We start from the raw sequence: 25,187 nt of genomic DNA on the forward strand, positions 1-25,187 counted from the left end.
CCATTAAGCCCACCTGAGAAGACACATCCTAAAGTTAGCACCTCCGACTTTCAACCTTCACTTCATTACTGCATTGAAATGCCAGCCTGAATTTTGTACTGCCAATGCCGTTCTATTGAAAATCATCAAAGTTACAAACAACATTCAATGTGACAGTGACAAAGGTAAACTTGCCTTCCTCATCCTTGGTGACCTGACTTGTGACCTTCGACAGGGTTGACCATGTCATCATCCTCTGTGTATCTCCACTCACCATTCTTATCTGTCTAACCATAGCCAGAGAGCTATCTGCACCAATGGCTATTCGTCCTGCTCCCTTACCTAACTTATGGTGTTGCCCAAGGACCAATCTTTGCACTCCCCCCCCCCCTCCCCCCGCCTCAATCTGCATGCCGCCGCTTGGCAACAACATCTGAAAGCACAGGATTAGTTTTCACAAACACACTAACAACACCCAATTTTTACCTTACCACCCCTTCTCTTGACTGCTGTACTGTTGCTAAATTATCACATGTTGTTTAAATGGTAGCTAGTATTGGATGACCAGTGGCATCCTCCAATTAAACATTGGGAAGATGGAAGCCATTATTTTCAATCCCTGCTCCAAACTTCCCTTCCTGGCTGTAGTCAGAGATTAAGTCAAACTGTGTGTAATCCATGTTTTCCTAAAATGAGATTCCAACGTCATGTTTGTACCATCACTATTTCCACCTCACTAACATCACCCAACTTCACCATGTCTCAATTCCTCTGCTGAAAGCCTCACCTATGGTTTTGTTACCTCTCGACTTGACTACTCTAATGTACTCCTGGCTGGTCTCCCACATTCTTATCCTCTGTAAACTTGAGCTGTCCATGCTTTAACTCATACCTAATTCTGTTTTCTCATCATTCTTGTACTTACTGAAGTACATTGAGCTCTGAGTCAAACAACATCTTGATTTTAAAATTCTTATGCTTAACCAATCTTCTAAAGCTTTGCTTCTCCTGATCTCTCTAATCTCCTCCAAACCTACAGCTCTATTAACTGCACTCCCACAATTCTGGTCTCATGAACACCTCGAGTGTAATTGCTGTACCATTGGTGGCTCTACCTTCAATTGCCTAGGCACCAAGCTCTGGTGTTCCCTGCCTCCTTATCTCTCTTCTATGGGTCATTGCTGTTTATCTTTATCTATGACTCACTTTCCTTTTAAGACACTTCTTAAAAGCTTCCTGCTTAACCAAGCATTTGGTCTTCTGACTGAGTTTCTCCTTTTTTTTTGGCTCAATGTCATGTCTTATTTTGTAATGTGCATCACTACAGCCCTCTTTTTCCAAAAAAAAACTATTAATGAAGCACAGAATCCCTGTCCCTGGGCTTTAGTGGTGAGGTTACCTAAACCCTCCAGTCTGGTTTGATGCCATTCAGAGTTCAGTTCACGGTTTGAACACCACAACCCAAGAAGAATACAGTATGCGAATCTTTGAAGGGGTGGATTTGCAGTACAGTGTTACTGGAAAGCTCCAGACAGTGGATGTGAAGAATTATAGTGCAATGGCCATTTTCTCTGTTGCTTCTCAACCGTGTGGAATCAAATAGTTCAAAGTCCCGTTCTGCTCATCGTTCCAGACCAAACCCCACCTATTTACCATGATGACATGGTGCTGTTAGTTCAATAATGTCTGGTATCCTGTGTTCATTATCTGCCCTGGCAAGTACTTGCTATTGCTCATTATCTGTGACTGCCTGAAACCATCTCTGTCAACCTGTCCTTTGCAACCTTGATCTTGTACCCTTTTTTGCTGGCATCTTGGGTTCTCCCTCCAGCAAGTTAATGTTGTCTATCAGGTAAATAGGAAAGATGTTGTGAAACTTGAAAGGGTTCAGAAAAGATTTACAAGGATGTTGCCAGGGTTGGAGAGTTTGGGGAGAGACTGAATAGGCTGGGGCTATTGTCCAGACCATCAGAGGATGAGGGGTGATCTTTTGAGGAAGATTAATGGGGTGAACAGTCAAGGTCTTTTCTCCAGGGTAGGGGGTAGTCCAAAACTAGAGGGCATAGGTTTAAGATGAGAGGAGAAAGATTTAGGAGGGATCTAAGGAGCAATTTTTTCACACAGAAGCTGGTGCATCTATGGAATGAGCTGCCAGAGGACATGGAGGAGTTTGGTACAAATACAACATTTTAAAAGGTATCTGAATGGGTAAATGAATCAGAGGGGTTGAAGAGGGATGTGGGCCAAATGCTGTCAAGTGGGACTGGAGTAATGTAGAATCTCTGTTTGGCATGAATGAGTTGGACCAAAGGATCTGTTTCTGTGCAATACATCTCTATGTAGTGACTATGTCTATAGAGTCCCTTCAAAGACCTAGGGCTCTCTTGCGATTAAGGAACACCAGGTTATCAGCTTGCTTCTCTCAGTGCCTGCAATGAGGTTTGACTCAAAAGTCCTCTATATGTTAAGCATGAGTCAGTGGTATTGCTGGCAAATACGTTATCTCTTGATTAAACAACACACATACCAATTATATGGGTCATTGTTGTCTGTGGGTTCTTGCTGATTGCCACATTCCCTACGTTCAAAACTTACTCAGTTGGCTGTCAGGCACTTTGGGACATCCCATCATCAAGTAAGGTGCTCTTTATCTCTGTGTTGATTTCAGTACCACGTTGCTGCTGTGGTTGTATGTCGGAGTTCTTTTGAGCGAATGATATGAACTGACTGGCAACCGTATCAAACTGAGCAGCTTAACTCTAAGCAATCTAATAGATTGCCCTTTTAGCCTGAGAGTATTTTGAATGCTCATTTGTAATCAATGTATAGATGCTTTGGAGATTGTAGACAAAGAAATTGAAACCAAATCACTTTGGGGTAAGACCGCCTTGTTCCAGTAAGGAGGAGAGGGGTTTTTTGGGGGGGGTTGTTCATTCACAGTGGCCTCACCTGGAATTGAAAGTGGGTTTATTTAGAGTCTTGTCTGAAAAATAGTCTCTGCTTGACGCCCCCCCCCCCTCAAAAAAAACTTCAGGATAGTGAGATCTAGATTAGTTAAATGCGCCCTTAAGATGCTGTTCAGCTCCTCCAACAGTCAATCATCCAAAATTTGGATTGACCTTTTTTTAAAAAAAAACTCAACAATCTAGAAATGTAACTACACACTGGAAGTTCATTTTTAATAAATGGGCTGTTTCACAAGTTATAGAATCATACAGCACAGAAGGAGCCCATTTGGTCCATCATTCATTTACTGCCACTTTGAAAGAGCTATCCAATTCGTCCCTCAGCCCCTACTCTTTCCCCATAGCATTTCAGTTTTCTCCTTTTCAAGCATCTATCCAATTCAATTTACAAATTCCTATTGAAGCTGCTTCCACCACACTTTTGTGGCAACTCATTCTAAATTAACAAATTGCTAAGTTTTTTGAAAAAATACTATTCATCTCCCCTTGGCTTTTAATCAATAATTTTAAATCTATATTTTCTGGTTACTGCTTCTTCTGCCACTTTGCTTTATATATAAAAAAACACATAATTCTGAATATCTCTATTAAATTCCCACTAAAAGCTGGGAGATTATTCAGTTTCTCCAGTCTCTCAACATTGACTGAATTTCTCATCCTTGGCATTATTCTGGTGAATCTCCTCTGTGTCCACTTCAAGGTCTACTGTATCCTTCCTAAATGCAGTGCCCAGAATTCGACATGTGGTTTTGAACAACTTCCTCTATCTTACTTTTTGCATCTATTCATGTAGCCTGGAGACCCTTATAGCTTTCCTTAAGGGCTTTCTCAACTTTTCCTGCTGCCTTCAAAGACTTACATGCACTAACTCTTGACCCCCCCCCCCCCCCCCTTAAAATTGGACCACTTAGTTTATGTTGCCTCCCTTCATTTATCAACTTGTCATGTTCACCATGGGGGACTTAAGTTACAATGTGTGTATTAGTAGGGCAGACATTTTTAGGCAAATTACTGCAAGACCAAGGTCCATCTGTCTTCTACTATACTGCTTGTGAGACATTCATGACTAATCACTGCAATCAATCTCTATCAATCGGTCTACAATACAGCACAGCAAGTCATAACATTAGTTTATTTTAGTTTATTACTTCTAATTCTTGGTGTGGAGAGCTTTAGGACCCATATGACTAACAGAACAACAAAAAACAATCTTAAGACTCTAGGCCCTTACAATAACCCTCCCTGCTGTCAACACCACCTCGCCCCTGTAAAGCTGGCAAAAGTGACTACTTCTATTTTGTGTTTGGCTGAAGTAGCTGTTGGGAATTAATAGGCAGCATATGGCACATAGCTGCCACTTGGCCCAGATGGGGACTGAACTCCTAGAAGTGTATGCAAGATTATGTATCTCGCCAGCATATATGGTGGCTTCTAGCAAGGCCTGTTCCCTCCTTCCTCCTCCACTGTTTATGTCGTCCATTGCCATCCCTGATTCCCAAACCTTTCCTGACACACAAGACATTACATACGAGAAAATCTGAATGTCATTAAAAGGTTGCTAAGCTTGCAACTGACTACCCTGCAGTGCTGTGGTTATTACAGGACATTGCCGGCTGCCCAATATTAAATGTGACAAGAACAATGGACTCTTTGTTCCATTACTTTGGAGTTTTCAGTAGAAAACAGATCATTAAAGACGCTGTTGATTCTTTTACTTGTTTTCTTTCTCGCCCATCACTCCCTCAGTCTCTCAGCTGTTGAACACCTGTGTTTTGTTTCAAGTGTATACTTTTTATTTTGTTTCCTTTGTTGCTCCCAAAGATGCTCACTCCCGTCTGGGTCAGGATTGGGATTGCTATGCATTCTGCCGACCTTGCCCTGACTGACCACTCTTTATGCTGATGCCAATTCAATCTGGTATGATGTATTCCTGGGAACTTTGTTGCACGATCTCCCCAGCATGTCCTTTTATTCTCTCACCTCCATTATTTTTGTTAATAAAAATGACCATGAGTATTAGGAGCAGGAATAGGCCATTAAGCCCCTCTGGTCTTGTCCATTTTTGGTATGATCATGATCTAGTGTGGTACCAAAATAGTGAGATCAAAAATGCAATAGCATTCCAGATGTGGTCTCACTAAGAACCTAGACAAATGTAGTTAAACTTTGCTAATTTTATACTTGATTTCCTCTGCAATAATTAATATAATGAAAGAAGGAACTATTTTTCTTAAGCAATCTGATGATTTTTCTCACCACAATAGCTGGAAAGTTAATCTTTAGTTTTTGGAGACTTACAGACATCTAAGGGATAGGAGACAGGGTAAGATAGTTGACTGATTAATTATCCTTCCCAACCCAGGAGTCCATGCATTAATGCCTTAAACCCTTGCAGAAAGTAGTGGATTGGATTCAAGATTTGGCTGCTTTCTCAGTGTTCATTACCCCTGTTTTATCTTCAACCTCCTGATATAATTTTATTTTCACTTATTTGCAAAAGAAGTGCAATATGGGTGTCACAACATGGCATCTCCCCTCCAAGAAGTATCGTGGCCTTGAAAATGAGGAATCTTTTCTGTTTTCTCATCAACTGAAAAGCATGAAATGTTTGACATCCTTTCTTTCTGCTTAGCTTTTCCTCCTTTTTTTTTCTCTCCTCTGCTTCCACTTTCTATTGCTTCTCTGCCTTTGTTTATCTTTTTCTTTTCTCTTTACCCAGAAGGCCTATCTTTTAAAAACAAAAACTGGACTGACTGGTTCCAAAGCAGACCAGATCACAGACCGAGTTTTAACATTCCAAGGAATGGGAGTGTCCGTTGGAACCAAACACTCAGGGTCTCATCTTTTTAGCCTGGGGCATGCTCAGTCCCAGAGATAGGACATGAGAATGATTGGCCCCTTCAAATAAATACCTTGGCTAGTTTTTGGTCAGAACACACACTAGAAGGATTTTTTCCAACTGTGTATGGACAACATAACTCAAATTGCTGCCCTCTCACTTTGAAGCTCGCACTGGCCCTGACTCAGACTTGCTTGTGACCTCTCGAGCCTCCAGGCTTTAACAGCATTGGATGAACCAAAATCGGCTGCTTTCAAGCATGGTTTTTGGCCTTGTACCAACTGTGAGGAAGTATTTAATTAAATTATTACTTTCATTACCAGAGGAAACTTGTAGTACTTGAATGTAGCCAGGATTTTAATGTAGGAAATGTGTCAATTAGTGTGTGCTTTGGAAACTCCCACAAACAACAATGTGAAAATGGCCTGGCGATTTTGTTCTGGTGATGATGGGAAATAATGGGAAGGATAAGAGGGAGAACCCTTCTTACTCTTGAAAATAGCTCCCCGGGCTTTCTTTTTCCGTTGAACAGGCAGATGCAGTCTCGGTCTAAGAATCCATTCAAAAGATGGCCTCTCAACTTCTAATAAGACTAGAACGGGTGAATGCAGGAATGATGTTCCTGAATTGACCAGGGAAGCTGTGTTCTCTTTAATTTTCTTAAAGTTGTATGGGCTTCCAAGGCCCTTGGGCAGCAATGACTTCCAGAACTGAAAGCCAGTGCTGCGGTCGACATGCCAACAGAATGGCTGCATGTGCAGCCTAGCGGAAAAAAGAATCCAGAAACTGGGCACAATCTAAGCATGTGGGATTAGCCGTTTCGGATTGAGGCAAAAGAGAAATTTTGTGATGAGTGTGGTGAGCCTGTGGAATTCTCTGCCACAGAAGGATATTTTCGAGGAGGAGATAGATACCTTTGGGCTAAAGGAATCAAAGGGGAGGAAGTGGCAACATGAGACCGAGCTGGATGAGCAGCCATGATCATACTGAATGATGGAGCAGGCTTGAAGAGCTAATTATGTTTCCTATTTTCTGACTCTTGACAGTGCTGCATTCTCAGTATAATGTTGGATGTTGTCAATGCAGCTCATTTGACTGCTCCAAATCTCTAACTCAGATTTATAAAGAAGAAACATTTCGTAATTACATTGAATCATTTATAATGTTAGCATATCCCAATGTGCTTCCAGACAACAAGATTGCTTTTCAAATACTTTCTGGTTGTTACTACCTTCCTGTTTGTGGGATCTTGCTGTGTGCAAATTGGCTGCTGTTTTTCCTACATTATGATAGTGAGTCACTTCGAAAGTGCTCCGGCTGCAAAGCATTTGGACTACCCAGAGATCATGAAAAGTGCAATACAAATCTAATTTGATTCCTTTGAGTTATACTTTTTGTGTTGTAGGCAATTAATGCTGTACAACAATGAGAGAAATGGCTGATGTTAAGCATTAAATGATGATTAAAAGATTTGTATTATTTAGAATACTAAGCATCGATAGTCACAAGGGAGGTGCCGGAAGACTGGAGGTTGGCTAACCTGATGCCACTATTTAAGAAAGGTGGTAAGGGCAAGTCAGGGAACTATAGACCAGTGAGCCTGAGGTCGGTGGTGGGCAAGTAGTTGGAGGGAAGCCTGATGGACAGGATGTACATGTTTGGAAAGGCAAGGACTGATTAGGAATAGTCAACATAGCCTTGTGGGTGGGAAATCATGTCTCACAAACTTGATTGAGTTTTTTGAAGAAGTAACAAAGGATTGATGAGGGCAGAGTGATGGACTTCAGTAAGGCATTTGACAAGGTTCCCCATGGGAGACTGGTTGGCAAGGTTAGATCTCATAGAACACAGGGAGAACTAGCCATTTAGATATAGAATTGGCTCAAAAATGAAAGACGATGGTGATGGAGGGTTGTTTTTCAGACTGGAGGCCAGTGACTAGTGGAGTGCCACAAAGATCAGTCCTGGGTCCATTTGGATGTGAGCATAAGAGGTATAGCTAGTATGTTTGCAGATGACACAGAAATTGGAGGTGTAGTGGACAGCGAAGAGGGTTACCTCAGATTACAATAGGAACTTGATCAAATGGGCCAATGAGCTGAGAAGTGGCAGATGAAGTTTAATTTAGATAAATAAGAGGGGCTGCATTTTGGGAAAGCAAGTCTTAGCAGGACTTATACACTTAATGGTAAGGTCCTGGGGAGTGTTGCTGATCAAAGAGACCTTGGAGTGCGGGTTCATAGCTCCTTGAAAGTGGAGTCGCAGGTAGATAGGATCGTGAAGAAAGTGTTTGGTATACTTTCCTTTATCAGTCAGAGTATTGAGTACAGGAGTTGAGAGGTCATGTTGCGGCTATACAGGACATTGTTTAGGGTACTTTTGGAATATTGCGTGCAATTCTGGTCTCCTTATTGGAAGGATGTTGTGAAACTTGAAAGGGTTCAGAAAAGATTTACAAGGATGTTGCCAGGGTTGGAGGATTTGAGCTATAGGGAGAGGTTGAATAGGCTGGGCTGATTTCCCTGGAGCGTCAGAGGCTGAGGGGTAACCTTATCAAGGTTAATAAAATCATAAGCGGCATGGATAGGATAAATAGACGAAGTCTTTTCCCTGGAGTGGGGGAGTCTAGAACTAGAGGGCAGAGGTTTAGGGTGAGAGGGGAAAGATATAAAAGGGGCCTAAGGGACAACTTTTTCAATAAGGGTGGTACATGTATAGAATGAGTTGCCAGAGGAAGTGGTGGAGGTGGTACAATTGCAACATTTAAAAGGCATCTGGATGGGTATATGAATAGGAAGGGTTTTGGACAGATATGGGCCAAGTGCTGGCAGGTGGGACTAGACTGGTTGGGATATCTAGTTGGCATGGACAAGTTGGACTGAAGGGTCTGTTTCTCTATAATTCTTATAACTGGCTTGAAGGTAGAGGATAGTGGTGGAGGGTTGCTTTTCAGACTGGAGCCTGTGACTAGCGGTGTGTCACAAGGATGAGTGCTGGATCAACTGCTTTTTGCCATTTATATAAATGATCTGGGTGTGAATATAGGAGATAATCGTTAGTACATTTGCAGAATGACATCAAAATTGGAGGTGTAGTGAATCTCTCGAATACAATGGGATCTTGATCAGATGGGCCAATAGGCCTAGGAATGGCAGATGGAGTTTAATTTAGATAAATGTGAGATGCTCCAGTTTGGAAAGGCAAATCAGAGCAGGATTTATACACTTCATTGTAAAGTCCTGGGGAGAGTTGCTGTACAATGAAACCTTGGGCAGCAGGTTCATAGTTCCTTGAAAGTGGAGTCACTGGTAGATAGGATAGTGAAGAAGGTGTTTGATATGCTTACCTTTATTGGTCAGTCCATTAAGTACTGGAGTTGGGAAGTCATGTTGTAACTGTTCAGGTCATTGGTTAGGCCACTGTTGGAATGCTGCATGCAATTCTGGTCTCTCGGCTATAGGAAAGATTATGTGAAACTTCAAAGGGTTCAGAAAAGATTTACAAGGCTTTTCCCAGGGTTGAGCTATAGGGAGAGGCTGAATAGGCTGGGGCTATTTTTCCTGGAGCATTGAAGGCTGAGGGGTGACCTTGTTAGAGGTTTATAAAATCTTGAGGGGCCTTGATATGATAAACAAACAGATAAAAGATTTTTTCCCCAGGGTGGGGGAGTCCAAAGCTAGAGGGCATAGGTTTAAGGTGAGAGGGGAGAGATGTAAAAGAGACCTAAGGGGTAACATTTTCACGCAGAGGGTGCTGTGTGTATGGAATGAGCAGCCAGAGGAAATGGTGGAGGCTGGTAGAATTACAACATTTTAAAAGACATCTAGATGGGTAAATGAATAGGAAGGGTTTGGAAGGATATGGGTCAAATGCTGGCAAATGGGACGAGATTAATTTAGGATATCTGGTCGGCATAGACGAGTTGGGCTGAAGGGTCTGTTTCCTTGCTGTATATCTCTATAACTCACCTGTTCTACATAGTACCATGGAGTCCTTTACATTCAACTTAGGGGGCAGACGAGGCTTGGGTTGAACATCTCGTCTGAAAGATGGACCTCTGACAGTGCAGCACCCCCTCTCTAATTGTGCTGCAATGTCAGTCTGGATTATGTGTTCAAGTCTGTGGTACAGGGCTTGTACCTCTGGCCCAGAGATGAGATATTACCAAGTTAACCACAGTTAGTTCTGGTTCATCTCTGTAAGCCTCAACAAAAATTACATCCGTGCTGACCGGGCCTGCTTCACACAGCAGGGCTACAAAATCATCCTCTAGGAGAAAGTGAGGACTGCAGATGCTGGAGATCACAGCTGAAAATGTGTCGCTGGAAAAGCGCAGCATCCAAGGAGCAGGAGAATCGACGTTTCGGGCATGAGCCCTTCTTCAGGAATCATCCTCTGCAGGGTTTGGCATACCATATTTGGATTGAATTCTTTTATGTGGTGTTTGTTTTAAGCAATGTAATAATTTGTGCTAAACCCAAGCAAACAAAGGTGAATGAAACAGATGTTGGTTGTTGTGCAGTGTCCTTCTGAGGTTTGTGTGTTTTTATTTAAAGAGAAAATAAAATCTTTTATAATAGTATAGCTTATAGGTTGCTCTCTCAGCTTTTGTGGACTCTCAATCAAAGCCCAGTACAAAGGATGTTTGCAGTAACACAAGTTTTTCATATTGTCCAGGTACAATTTTGTTTATTCATTGTCAATTTGTACAATTATCAGTGCAGCTAGAGACAGAGGTGACTGCAGTTTCGTAAGAACTTGAACTTTGGAGATACTCAACAGGTCGAGTCACGTGTGAATTAATCATCTGTGACTAACCTGGTAATTCAGATTTGACTAATCCTGTTTCAGATGAGTAAATAAGAATGAGTAATACACATCGTATGCTTGAGCTTTTTTGGTGTTTGTTGGTAAAACAGTAAGATGAATAACACAAGTGCTTTTCAATCATTGAGAGCTTTCCCATTCATGGTTATTAAATAAAAATACAGTAAGAGGACTTTGTCCTGATTGAGTGCAAAGCATTATCAACAATGGTTAGTGAATGTGTTGGATTGAACCTAAAGAATTGGAACAAAAGTAGCAGTTTGGTTCCAACTAGATGCTGCTGTGCAGACAGCACATGTCAATCGATGCAAGTTGATTAAGATTCTCACCTCAACTAGTTGGTGATGAAGTTTGACTGCGTCTGAGGCTCAAATTACTTTGACCATTACTCTGATAATTTAGTCCCCCAAACTTCCAGTTTAGGAAAAGTTCTGGGTTAATTCTTCCCTTTCTTGCTGAGATAATTTCTTGCTTTAAGAGAATGTGCCTTGAATTGCTCATTGGAATATAGCAGTTTCTTTTTGTATCCTGGGTTCTGGAATATAAAAGCAGTAGGATGGCGTTCAACCTCTTGAGACTGTTCAGCTGTAATCAGATCTTAGCTGATCTGCATCTTTCTTCTATGTATCTGCCTTGATTTTGTAACCACTAAATATCCTTTACCCAATAAAAATCTGAAATTTTCAATTGAAAACTCCCAACAGATTTCACAAGAACAGAATTCTAGATTTTCATTACTCTGTGTGAACAAGTTCTTCCTGCTATCACCCAGCTGTAATGGTTGAAGGAAAACATTAGCCTACTGGTTAAGATCACTGGAGTTGTAATCCGGACAGTGAAGATAATGGTCTAGGACATGGATTCTAAGCCCACAATGGCAGCTGGTGGAATAGATATAATTAATTGATCTGGAATGTGCAGTTAGCCTCCTTAATGATGACCATGAAACTATAAGCAAATGTTTTAAAAATCCATCATCTTCATTAATATTGTTTAGGGAAGAAAATCTGCTGTCCTTACCTGGTCTGGCCTACACGTGACTCCAAACTTACAGCAATGTGGTTGACTTTGGTCGAGCAAGCCACTCAGTTCAAGGGCAAATAGGAATGGGCAACAAATGCTGACCTTGGCAGTAATGCCCACATGCTTTGAATTCACCTACCACAGTAAATAGTTTTTCTGTTTCTCGACCTACCTATCAAATCCTATAACCAATGCAGACACCTCAATGAGATTACCCCTTAATTTCCTCTCCTGAAGCCATTCAGATATGTTAAGACATACCTCCACAGCAGATGAGACTTGAATCAAGACTCTCTTACCCCACGACCACTGCTCTGCAACATACTATATTCACCTGAGATGTGACAGCTGGAATTGAATACTATTTTTCTAAAGTGTCACTATGATAGCCCTACTTGTTGAATGTCATTTGGCCATCTCTGGGTGGATGATAAGCACACTGTGGTTAGTGTACTTGATACTCCTCCCTCCAGGAGAACATACAAGTATGGCCAAAAGTGGTAAGCGGAATAGGGAATGATGGAAATGTGTGAAGTTTGCCACAAACTAATGGATCCACAGGTTATCAGAACACTGGGATGAAAGGTTGTGCCTTTTGTGTGTTTTTGTTAATTCCCAAATTTGGGAATTGGCTGGTGTTCCAAATGCCAAATCCTTTCTTTGGACCTGTGGTTCCCAGAGCTCCTGTTGGGAAGAGGGATAAAAATTGAAGACCATGAGCTGGACTTGTGATCAGCTGCTTGTAGGCAACAGGTTGTGGGCACTGTTGGAAGCCTGAATGTGGACTGGCATTTGACCTCTGTACACCAATAGCTCAGCAGATATTGGAGGGGGTCTTCACCACTTCCCAATTTGCATGTGGTTGGCATGAATTTATACTTACACTGCAAGGTCAGTAAAATTAGTATCTCAAAATGCCTTTTAGCCAATTAAATTTTCTTTGAAGTGCAGGCATTGTTGTAATGCATGTACCATGGCAGCCAATTTGCTACATTCACAGGATGTGGGCAGCATTGACCAATCTCAAATTGCACTGGAGAAATTGGTGGAGAGTTGCTTTCTTGATGATGACCAAACAATCTGTTTCCATGATGTTGGTTGTGGAATAAGTCTTGCCAAGGACGATGGGTGACCTTTCCCACTGTCCCTTGAGGTAGTACCATGACATATTTTACATCTACGTAAGAGAGGCCTCCATTTAACATCTCAGCTGAAAAATGACTGCTTGTGATTGTCTGTGCTGCACTTGCTCTGTATTGGAACTGGATTGTCAACCTACATTGTGTATCTAACTCTGTGGAATAGGACTTAATCCCCACAGCCTCCAAAAGAATAATACTGGCCTCTGAGCTATGGCCAACACAGGCCAAAGGTTCTTCAAGGATAAGGAATAAAAATGCTTCCAACATAGATTTCTCCACCTTCCCCTCATCATTAAATCATGCAAGAACAGGAGACCACTCAACCCATCATGCGTGCACTAGCCCCTCAAATCTTCCAATTAAATCAACACTCATTCCCTGTAGTCCAGTATTTAGATCTTTTCCCGACAAAAGAGTAGAATCATACAAGTTACAAAGCAGGAGACCATTCAGTCCTTTGTGTCTATGCTGGATTTCTGCAAGAGCATTTCAGCAATTCCCTTTTCCTTTCCCTGCAAACATTTCTCCAAGTGTTTGTTCAGCAGCTTTCTGAAAGCAATTATTAAAGCTGTTTGTCACACTCAAGTGTGACCTGCACCTAAATCTAGGTTGTTAATGCAAATCAAACAAAGCAGTTCAAGTGTGTCCAATTTTCATTTCAAAATATACACATTTTAAGGGAAAACATCTGAAATGTTAAATATTTAGCTTCTGGAAGCCTACCAAAACCAACAGGAACATGGCATTAGAATTAGGACACTTGGCCCATTTGAGCCTGCTCTGCCTTTCAACTAGATCATTGCTGATAATCTACCTCAACGCAATTCTCCTGCACTATTCCCATCTCCCTTTATCTTTTACATTTAAAAATCAATTACACTCTGGCTTGAACATGCTCAAACACTGAGCTACCACATGCCTCTCAGGTCGAGAATTCTGAATATTCGTCTTTCGGAGAGTGAAGTATTCATCATCTCAGCCCTACTCGTTATTCTGAAACTTTGTTCCAGAGACACCCTCCCCCTCCGCTAGGCGAATCATCCATTTTGCTTCCACCATGTAAAAATTTACTTCCATCTTCTGAACTCCAGAGAGTATAGACCTAGCTTCAAGCTTTCCACTTAAGACAATCTGGTAAACCTTTCATTGCATTCTATCTATGGCAACTATATCTTTTAGCTATGGAGAACAAAACTGTATGTGATACTCCAGGTGTGGTGACATTTAGAGTTGGGAGGGGAAGGATCTGAATGTAAAATGCAATAGAGCAGTGTTGGTGTATGAAATTGAACAGCATTACGCTGAGCAGTCACAACAAAATCACAATCAAATAACATGACAAGAAATAATAATCTAATCTGGCTGTGATTTGAACTCTGGGGTTTGACCTTTTGGGCTTGCAATCTTACTTGAACCAAAGTTAATCCTTATGGAAGAAGTTAATGGAATAAAAGTAGGCTGTGATTCAAGGGAGCTGCTGCCTTATTAGCTGATGTGCTGTAACGTCAGAGAAGCTGCTTCCCCAGTCTAATCCTATTAGTTGCCAACCGCTGGTGATTGATAGTGTCTGGCTTGTCTGTACAGTGTGGAAATCTAAATTTAAATGGGTCTCACGATGAATATATTCCAGCCAGAAATGTGTACAACATGATGATAAAACCAGCAAGCCTTCATTGCAGGCTGTTCTGGCTCTCATATTTTCTCTGTGTATTGGTCTCTTTCATGTAATGTTTACTTGGGGGACACTCGAAACAGACCAATTTGGATAGCCATCCTGTGGAAATAAGTGACAGTAATTGGGTTTGGATGCAATTTTTAAATACAAATTACTACAGCTCCTCCCCTTTACATGCATTAAATGTGTTATTTTTCTCATCTGGGGAGCGAGAGTACAATGAGTTTATGCTCATAGAAATATAGTAACAGGTGGCCATTCAGCCCTAGAGCTTTTTTCACATTCCAATTAACATGGCTGATTCAGAACTTAAATCCATCTGCCTATTTGGGTAACTTACTCCTTAATACCTTTTACAGAACAGAAGTTATCAACTCAGGTTTGAAATTTTCAATGGATCCCCCGAGCTTCAACAGTCTTTTGCAGGGGGACAAAGTTCCAGACTTCCACCATTACCTGTATATGTCAAAAAGTGGTTCCTGCCATCACTCCTGAACAGGGAGGGTGAGAAGTCTCTAGGGGGAACTGGGAAAGTAATAGGATAGTAAAGGTGAGTGTCAAGTGGCAAATAAGAAACTGGATACAGTCAAAGGGCAAATATGGAGGCCTGGGGGAACACATCATTGCATCAAACTACTGTTTAAACCTTTTTGAAATTTGTGGTTTTGAAACATATTTTGTCAAGATAATCTTTTTTTTTCTTGAGGACTGAGAGTCTTTGAAACTTTGGAGACTGTGTCACAAAAAGTAGTGAAGGTGGGATCATTGCAAAGGTAGATATGGATTCTTCACATGGAAGATGATTCTTGTTGGGCTAGATGTTGGGATTGATGGGAATGTGTAATTCAGCACAAACAAATTAGCTGTGATACTGAATGGTAGAGAATGCTCTGAGTCAAATGGCCTTCTAACTTTTTTTATTATTCATTCACTGGACGAGGGAGCCGCTGGCTAGGCCAGTATTTATTGCCTATTCCTAATTACCCCAGGGCAGTTAAGAGTTAACCACATTGCTGTCGGTCTGGAGACACATGTACAGCAGTCCAGGCAGTTTCCTTCTCTAAAAGACAGTAGTGAACCAAATGCATTTTTCTGACAATTGACCATGGATTCATGACCATCATTAGACTCTTAATTCCAGACTTTTTGTTATTGAAGTCAAGTTTAAACTCTGGTCACAAGAACATTACCTGTGTCCCTGGATTAACAGTCAAGCGATAATACCACCCGGCCATCACCTCTCCATATTTCTAACTTAGAAGCAATTATGATCCTATATGCAATGAGGAAAGGAACTATGACTCTGCAACCTCAATTACTTGTCACAACATCTGAGAGACTGTGTTTGTGTGGTTAGGTTGTGAAAAGGCTGTGTTTGTGGTTAGTGGATTGTAATCTGAGGACTTAGAATTCAAACCCATCATCTCAGTTTGAGAATTTGAATTCAGTTTTAAGAAAATTTTAAAAATCTATATCTATTATCTGGTTGAGGTTAAAAGTGATCATGAAGCCATGGGATTGACTTTAAAACCCAACTGACTCATTGTTTTTCAGTGAATGAAAAGTGCTATGCTTGTCTGTCCTGGCCTGGTCCAGTCCTCCTGGAACGCCAGGCTCAAAAAGAACAGCTTAGGTTGACCATGGAATGGGGCTGGTCTTACATCGAAGAGCTGAGTGTGTCATTGGTTGAGCTATGCTAACAGCTAGGCAGCAACATGTGTGCACTTTTCACTTTGTAATATCCTAGGTCTACTCATGTGGGATCAAACCAGATTTGACGACAACCTATGTAAGGAGATATGACTAGTGAAATTGGGGGTGTTCTGAAAACCTTTTTTGGAAGTGGAAGGAGGGAGGTGGCAGAGTTTTTAGGGAGAGATTTCCAGAACTTTGGGTTTTGGCGCTGAAGGCACAGTTGCCAATAGAGAGGTAAATGAATACAGTGATACAAGAGAGACGGTCAGTCTTGGAGGAGTGCAGAGGTCTTGGAGGGTTTTAGACTTGAGGCTACAGAGTTGAAGAACAGAAGTGTAGGAAGAGGAAGATGGAGTCTGAACACCCTCACCACCCCAAAAAAAACACATCCCTTCCAAGAAGTAACAACACACAGAGAAGCTCTTGTCTTTGTTGCAGCGTAATTAACAACAATTTAATTTTCTTTAGCACTGGGCTGTGGTAATAGAAGTCCCATTTCATTAGCTGCTTTGGCTGCTTCCAGGACCTGTTAGTTTTGAATGGCTTCTCTCCTAATTGCCATGTAATCTTTCTGCTGGGAAGCATTTGTGCTCACTTATGTTGGGCGTCTGAGTAGGGGGCTTTACAGCTGGCTGCCTGCTAGAGAGGCAATTTAAACATTTCTCACTGTAGAGTTAAGTCAGCATCTAAATTCCTGCACTATTTTGATTTGGAGATGCCGGTGTTGGACTGGGGTGTACAAAGTTTGGGAGAAGATTTGTAGCTCGGGTGCTCGTTGTTGTGGTTCTGTTCGCCGAGCTGGGAATTTGTCTTGTAAACGTTTCGTCCCCTGTCTAGGTGACATCCTCAGTGCTTGGGAGCCTCCTGTGAAGCGCTTCTGTGCTGTTTCCTCCGACATTTATAGTGGCCTGTCTCTGCCGCTTCCGGTTGTCAGTTCCAGCTGTCCGCTGTAGTGGCCGGTATACTGGGTCCAGGTCGATGTGTTTGCTGATGGAGTCTGTGGATGAGTGTACAAAGTTAAAAATCACACAACATGAGGTTATAGTCCAACCGGTTTAATTGGAAGCACACTAGCTTTCAGAGCGACGCTGCTTCATCAGGTGATGGTGGAGGGCTCGATCGTAACACAGAATTTATAGCAAAAATTTGCAGTGTGATGTAACTGAAATTATACATTGAAAAATTGATTGTCTGTTAAGCATGAATTTATGTAAAGCTCTGTTGTCTCCCTTTTTTAGATTAGAATCAATCATGGCACAGACAGAGAACACGGGGGGCCAACACCTTTCAACATATTGTCTAGCTATCACCATTGTTAACAGCTAACCCGAGAATGCATCTTTTTTAAAAAAAAGGGTTTTGTGATTTACACCTGAAAGAAGTGAAACTATCACTGTATTCTAACAGATGAAAGGCTTAACAGACAATCAATTTTTCAATGTATAATTTCAGTTACATCACACTGCAAATTTTTGCTATAAATTCTATTATGATCGAGCCCTCCACAATCACCTGATGAAGGAGCGTCACTCTGAAAGCTAGTGTGCTTCCAATTAAACCTGTTGGACTATAACCTGGTGTTGTGTGATTTTTAACTTTGCACTATTTTGAGTTGCAAAGCTGTTCTTAGGCTGTCAGATCAACGAACTTAGATACTCTGTGCCTCTTTCATCCAGTCCCTTGTGTGCTCTTTCAGAGACCCTTATTCTGCTGTAAAAGTATGTACATGCAATACTCATTCTGCTCCCACTTAATTACAGTATATAGATTGTTCACCATTGACCTGATACAGGAGCAGAAAATAAACTGAGTGGATTTGAGCTCCTCCAGGTAAGATCAAGAAGGATCAGCTTTTGTGACTGGCTGACATTTCCTCTGATTTTCATCAGTGTTACTTTAACATTTTGCAATCAACTTAAACAGGACAGATCAGTGTTTTCATGTGGACCATGCATTTTAGGTAAGTGGATTTGGTTGTGTAAACCTTCAGTACTAAAGTGTTGGCAGAGGCAATAAAGTTTGAAGGCAGATATGTAACTCAGACCTGTGTGCTAGTTGCATTTGGGAACACAGCATAATGATCATGTTACTGGACAAATAATTTAGACATAGGTTTAAATCTTATCACTACAGATGAGAGAATTTAAATTCAATTAATGGACAAATCTGTAATAAAAAACCAGTTTCAGTAATGATTCATTCTGAACTCACCAGATTTTTGCACATATCAATTTAGTTCACTAATGTCCTTTAGGGATGGAAATCTGTCGCTTTTACCCAGTCTGGTTGATACACTAGTTCATATCCACAGCAATGAGTTTGAGTGTTAAATGTCCTTGGAATGTCCTAGCAAGTCACTCAGTATTATCACATGGAAAAGCTCAAAAATAAAACTTGAAAGACCAACCTGTGTTGATCAGGCATGGGAAGCAAAAACTGCATTCTGTCCTGCAAACTTCTATTAGCATCTGTGGCCTTGCGTCAAAAACTGCACTGTGGAGTAGTCAAGTAACATAGTCGTAGTCACTGAATCCTGTACAATCACTATCACTCATATCCCACCCCTGGTGTGTTCTGTCTCACCCTGGACAGTTCCACCTAAGGTGGAAATGCAGCAGTATAAAGTCAGGATGATGTCCTGGAATCATCGACGTTGTCTCTGTACCCCATGAAGTATTATGGCATCAAGTCAAACATAGTCAAGGAAACCACCTATTACTTACCGTCCAGCTCCCTCCAGCTGATGAATCCATATTCTTCCATCTTGAACACCATTTAGAAGAAGCATTGAATGTGGGAAGGGCACAGTACACCTGGGAATGGGGAATTTCGATGTTCATCACCAAGACTGTGTTGGCAGCACCATGACTGACTGAACAGAAGGATGTAGCTACTATTTTGGACTTGTGGCAGGTGGAGGGAACCAACAAGGGAAAGCTATGTGATCTTACTCTCTCAACTCTACTTTGTAGCAGTAAGACTGTCCTTGTGGAAACAAAGGCTTATCTTCACATCAATATCCTCCAATATGTTGTGTGGCATTATCACTGTGCTAAATGGAATAGATTTTGAAGCGATTTTTAGCAGCTGAAAACAAAACATCCATGAGGCACTATGGGCTGTCAGCAGAATTGGAGTCAACCACTGTCTGTAGCCTCATGGCTTGCATTTCCATTATCATCAAGAAAGATATAATCCTTCTTTTAATAAAGAGTACAGGAGGACATGTCAGGAGCTGCCCCTGGCTTAACTAAAAATGAAGCGTTGACCTGGTGAACCTAAAACACAGGATTACTTGGATGCCAGACAGCAGAAGCTGCATGCAATTGACAGGACTAAGTGATCGTAAAACTACTAGATCATATCTAAGCTCTGCAGTCCTTCGCATCGAATGGTGATGGATAATTTAAACAACTCACTGGAGAAGGCTCCACAAATATCCCATCCTGATTGATGGCGGAACCTGGTACATCATTGGTCAGAAATGCTGAATAGATGGTCCATCTCTGCCTCTCCAGCATTATACATAGCTGCATTCATCTAACTAAATTCACTTCATGTGCTATGAAGAAATGGGAAGATGGTGAAGTGGTCACTGACTAGTAATATAGAGGCCAAGCTAATACTCTGGGGACAAGATTCAAATCCCACCACAGGAATTCTAATCAATTTAGAATTGAAAGTCATAGTTTTGTGGTCACCATCAGCTATTGTCACAACCCATCTGGATCCTTTTTGGAGGAATCTAATAGGTGGGAACCTTGCGTGTTCTGGCCTACCTAAGTCCAGATACCCAGTGGCTAACTTTTGGCCCTGAAAATTCAGTTTTTTTTTAAGCTATTCAGTTTGAGGACAATTGTGATGGGAAATAAGCACTAGCTTTGTGGGCAACACTTGTATCTCATGAAGGAATTTTTAAAAATATGGCTGAAGGTGCTGGATACTGCAAAGGCTGTGGACCTTAACAGCATTTTGGCAGTATTACGGAAGAAATCAGCTCCAGAGCTCGCTGTGCTCTCAGCCAATTTGTTCCAGAACAGCTACAACACTGGCATCTTCCTGATGATAATGTGGAAATTGCCCAACTATGTCCTGCACACAAAAAGCAAGACACATCCAACAAGCCTATCAGTTGTCTTTTGATCATCAGGAAAGTGCCAGAAGTTTGTCAACAATGTTATCAAATGGAATTTACTCAACAAATACTTTTTGGAACTCAACTGGGTTCTGCACAAGCCATGCTACTCCAGACCACATTATAATCATGGTCTAAACATGAACTTGAGGTGAGGCAAGAGTGATTACCTTGATGACAAGAAGCCCTAGTAAAACTGAAGTAAATGGGAATCAAAGTCTCCACGATTGTGTTGTACCTCGCACAGAAAATGATGGCTGTGATTGGCAGAGGTCAATTACCTCCATTCCAAGACATTATTGCAGGAGTTCCTCAGGTTAGTGTCCTAGGACTGATCATCGGCTGTTTCATCAATTACCTTCCCTCCATCATAAGGTCAGAAGTGGAGATATTCACTGACGATAGCACGATATTCAGTACCTTTTGCAACCCAACTACTGAAGCAGCCCATGTTCAATGCAGCAAGCCCTGGACGCATCCACGATTGAGCTAATAGATGTCAGGTAATATTGGTGCTGCATAAGTGCCAAGTGATGACTGTCTACAACAAGAGAGCATCTAACCATCTGCTGATACTCAATGGCACTACCACTGCTAAGTCCCTACCATCAACATCCTGGGAGTTACCATTGACCAGAAACTGAATGACATCAGCCACATAATTATTGTGGCTATAAGAGCAGGTCAAAGGTTCAGAGTAACTCCTCTTTTGGCTCACCAGTGCCTGACCACCATCCATAAAGCATTGACTCTCCAGATGCCTGGATGAATGCCGCTTCATCAATGCTCAAGGGGGCCCATTCAGGACAAAGCACTCTGCATGCCATTCACCACCTTCAGCATTCATCCTCTCCACCATTGACCATGGCAGCAGTGTGTAGCAATAAAAGATGCACCCCAGTAACTCTAAGTCTCCTTCAACAGCAACATTCAAAGCCACAACCTCTACCACCTAGAAGGACAAAGACAACATACGAATGGGAACACCATAACCTGTAGGTTCCCCTCCAACCCCTACATTTTCCTGACCTGGAAATGTACCACCATTCCTTCACTGTCACTGTCAAAATCCTGGACTTCTTTTCTAACAACACTGTGCGTTTACCTACATCATATGGACTGCAGTGGCTCAAAAAGGCAGCTCACCACTCTGGAAGGTCAAGTAGGTATAGATAACAAATGTTAGTCTCACCAGTGATACTCCTGAACAAATAAAGGTTAGGCTGGGAGAGTCAGAACATGCTCTTCTTTAAAGAGAGACACATTGCAGTAGTTAGTTCATTAGCAGCTTGTAATGGAGCCTTATGTCCTTCAGAAAAAATGTCCAATGTAGTTTGTGTATGTACATTCCTTGAAGCTACAGTCGCAAGGGGCAGTGGACAGAGCTCTTATTTCTGAATCAGAAGGGTGAGTTCAAGTCCCACTCCAAAGACTTGAACTTAAGTACAGTACTGCAATGTCAGTCTTGAATCAGAGGGTGTGCTGATAAAGTGCAGTCTTTTGGATGCGATGTTAAACTCCTTGCATGATTCATATGAATTTGAAAATGGGGCAAGCAAGTTCAAATCTGACTAGTACTCTGACCATCGCTTATTTCTCACTTAAACTGGCAAGAAATGATTAATTAGTTATTTATCTCAGCTGCTGTCCGAGGAACCTTGCTCTATATAAATTAGAGATGACAACTGCGATCTCCACAAGTTTCCGTGATACGCACTTGTAGTCAGGTCACTGGCAGAATTCTTTGCTCTTCAGGTAATTCTGTGCAATCTTTTACGTCTACCTAAATTGCCTTCATAAATGGTTCAATACAAAAAGGTCAGTAGTGAGTAGCTAGTGTATAAAGCATAGGCTTCTTACGAGCCTCAAATAATGGATCCTGGTTATTTAATTTCAGAAGAGTTTGTTGGAAATCAGAAGGCTGTAGCTTTCATTAATTTTTCTCATCTTTTACCCCCTCATTTTCCAGGAAATAGTATTATGTTTTTATGTCCAAGTGAATGTGGAGTTGCTTCAGTGAGGTACCATTTGGTGAACTGCCAATGTTTATAGGGCTTTGCTGGTGGCATAGGACATGGAACTCATGTCACTTGATCTGAAGTGTAGTCAGTGCCAGTGTGTGGACTTCAGTGGTATTATTAACCACCAATAGTTGCCAAACACATGTGGTGATTGAGCATTTTTTTTGGGCTTTCAATCAGACCAAGTGCAAGTTTCTTCAGGAACCCTAGGTTTTAAGCTCCATTTCATCCACATTTATACAGACAGCCTTTTTTGACTGTTCCGGTCACCTACTTCAGTGAGATTTGCTGCATGTGCTGTGAGTGAATGCCTTGTGGTTCAGTATAGCATCCTTTCCTTTGATCCAGAAGCTCTGGTCTCAAGTTCCATGGTAGACTCAGAGCATTTGTGACCTGGGTCAAAAGGTTGGTAATGAGCTTGCTCATCCTTTCAATACTTGCTGACTAATTTCCCAAAGGGGAAAAAGTGTGTGTGAAAAAATAGGACAAATGCATTATTGGGAATGTGAGTGAGAAGTTAGAGTTTAGAAATAAATATGTGTAGGGATATCCTAAAGTGCTTTACTGCCAATCCCATAGGTTGAATCCAATAAGTGATTATTTAATGCATGTTTTTTTTGTTGCATAAATGTTAGCAGACATTGAATAGTATGGAGCTTTAAAAAAAAATCTAATTGAGAAGGCAGATCAATCCTTAGTGACTCATGTGAAAGATAGTATTTCTGAGCATGCGGAGCTCCCCCAGACCTTCACTAAAACGTTAGCTTAGGTTATGTGCTCAACTGCTGGAGTGGGAATTGAAGCCATAAACTTTTGACTGAGGTGAGTGCATGCCCTGCTGAGTTACCACTGAAATGGTGTTGCACTTTTTTTTCATTCATTCTCTCTGAGATTGAAATTCATGACCCTTCTCTAGTTTTATCCTTGGAAAGGTGGTGGTGGTTTTATTTCCCTGAACCAATCATCTAATGAAGATGCTCTTACATTGCTTTAGGGAGAATTTCTGGATTTTTATATAGTGACTACATGGGGGCATTGATGCATGTTCAAATCCAGGTAATCTGTGACTTGAAGGGGAACATGGAGGTGACAGATTTCCTATGCATTAAGTGCCCTGGCCAGTCTAGGTGGTGTAGTGCTGGTGATGAAGCCTCGACCCTTGCTGCAGTGCACCCTGTAGGTAAAACTAAGTGTCTATCCAGCTAGTTGTGTACTGGTGGTATAACTTGTGTAAATATTGTCCAAATTCTGACTTGAGCAGTAAATGGAACTCTAGCACAGTCCTTGTGGCACATCCAGTGTTACCTGCTCCAACTTAGTGTACTAACAAGGACCGTTTGTTGTGCCTGGCAATCTATTATTATTGATTATCAGGTGGCTTAGAATTGACTTGAACTCAAACTTCAGGATTGGCTGCAGAAGTCCTGATTTATAGTTACCATCTGAAATAGAGGCAGATTACAGTTTTAAAATGTGTGCCATGTTGTTCTTGGGAGGCCCACTTTTCCATTTGCTGATAAACAGGGACAGCCAGCATGTTTAAGCACATGCTGTGTGACAAACGTTACACTGAACAATGCACTAGTATCATGATTCAGAATTACTGGGATGGAATTTAGAAAAGCGAGAATAAAGGAATTTGTTTGCTGTTCCATGGCAAACTGATTTTAAAAAGAAATTTAACCTTAGCCTTGCACTCTATCTGCTTCATTAACTGCAATCCTTGGAGTTTGTTCCTGCTCCTAAAAGAAACAAGAACAAGAAAGTGTAGTTTCAAAGTGATCCACAAAAGAAGCAAAGGTGAAGTGAGGGAAAACTTTTTCCTCTCAGTGAGTAAAGTTATGGAATGCACTACCTGGAAGTATGGTGGAGGCAGGTTTGGTTGAGATATTCAAGAGGGCATTAGTATGCTTTTATCCAAATAATGTGTGCAAGGGTATGGGTGAAAAAGCAAGAGATTGAGCATCATTATCTAGTACCAATGTGCAGCCGGCATATTGGTCTGAATTGCTGCCTCCTGTGCCGTAACAGTTGTGATTTTGTGACCTTTGCACTCCTCTAACTCGAGCATTTTATGTACGGAATTTATATTACCAAAGAAAAAATGGTCAATATGTTCTATTGACCCATGCACAATTACACCTGTAACATTATACCAGCATAACTTTAAATCTTAAAACTCGTTTCAAGGTCTGGAAAAACACCGGCAACAATTCTAAATAGTCTAACTTTATACGAATTCCCAGCTTCAATGAACAGGAAGTTGATTTTCTGGTGCAGTGTGACAATACCAATGAGAACAGGTCCCAAAAGCACTGATTTGCAAAGAAATGTAACAATTGTTTCTGTGTTTTCCTCTATCTTGCAGCTAGTTTAAAATTCATGTAAGAACTTTTTCGTGGGTTGGTTACTTATTTTCTGCTCTGAATGGATTTGGTGCAACAGACAAGGCTATTTTTGCCACATTCAGTCAGATGCAATTCTTACATTTGTGGACTGAGTACTCCATCTAGCCTTCAATCTAGATCTTGAATTTTGGAATTCCCTCCCCGAGCTGCTGTACCTTGCTCTCCTTTTATAATCCTTAAACTCTACATCTACTAGTAATCTGTCCAATTGTCTCCTGTGAACATTCCTGATGAAAGGCTTATGCCCAGAATGTCAATTCTCCTGCTTCTCCAATGCTCCCTGACTTGCTGTGTTTTTCCAGCACCACAATGTTTGACCCCACTATGTGTCTCTGTTAAAGGGGCTCTGTAAAAGCAAAATCATTGTTCTTGAACGCAGCCATAGAATTGGCCATTTGTCCCCATACCTATACGTGACCTGTAAATCTCTGACTTGGGTATGGGTGAGAAAGTAAAGTGGATCTTAATGATACTACC

At 41.4% G+C, this 25,187-nt stretch overlaps 1 protein-coding gene across 1 annotated transcript in view; it reads left to right on the top strand.

Moving 5' to 3' along the window:
- LOC140481921 (Krueppel-like factor 7) overlaps positions 1-25,187 on the top strand; it is a 69,444-nt gene that overhangs the window by 19,675 nt on the left and 24,582 nt on the right. The window lies entirely within an intron of this gene.

The sequence above is a fragment of the Chiloscyllium punctatum genome, chromosome 10 (assembly GCF_047496795.1).
Source record: "Chiloscyllium punctatum isolate Juve2018m chromosome 10, sChiPun1.3, whole genome shotgun sequence".
Classification (NCBI taxonomy): Eukaryota; Metazoa; Chordata; class Chondrichthyes; order Orectolobiformes; family Hemiscylliidae; genus Chiloscyllium; species Chiloscyllium punctatum.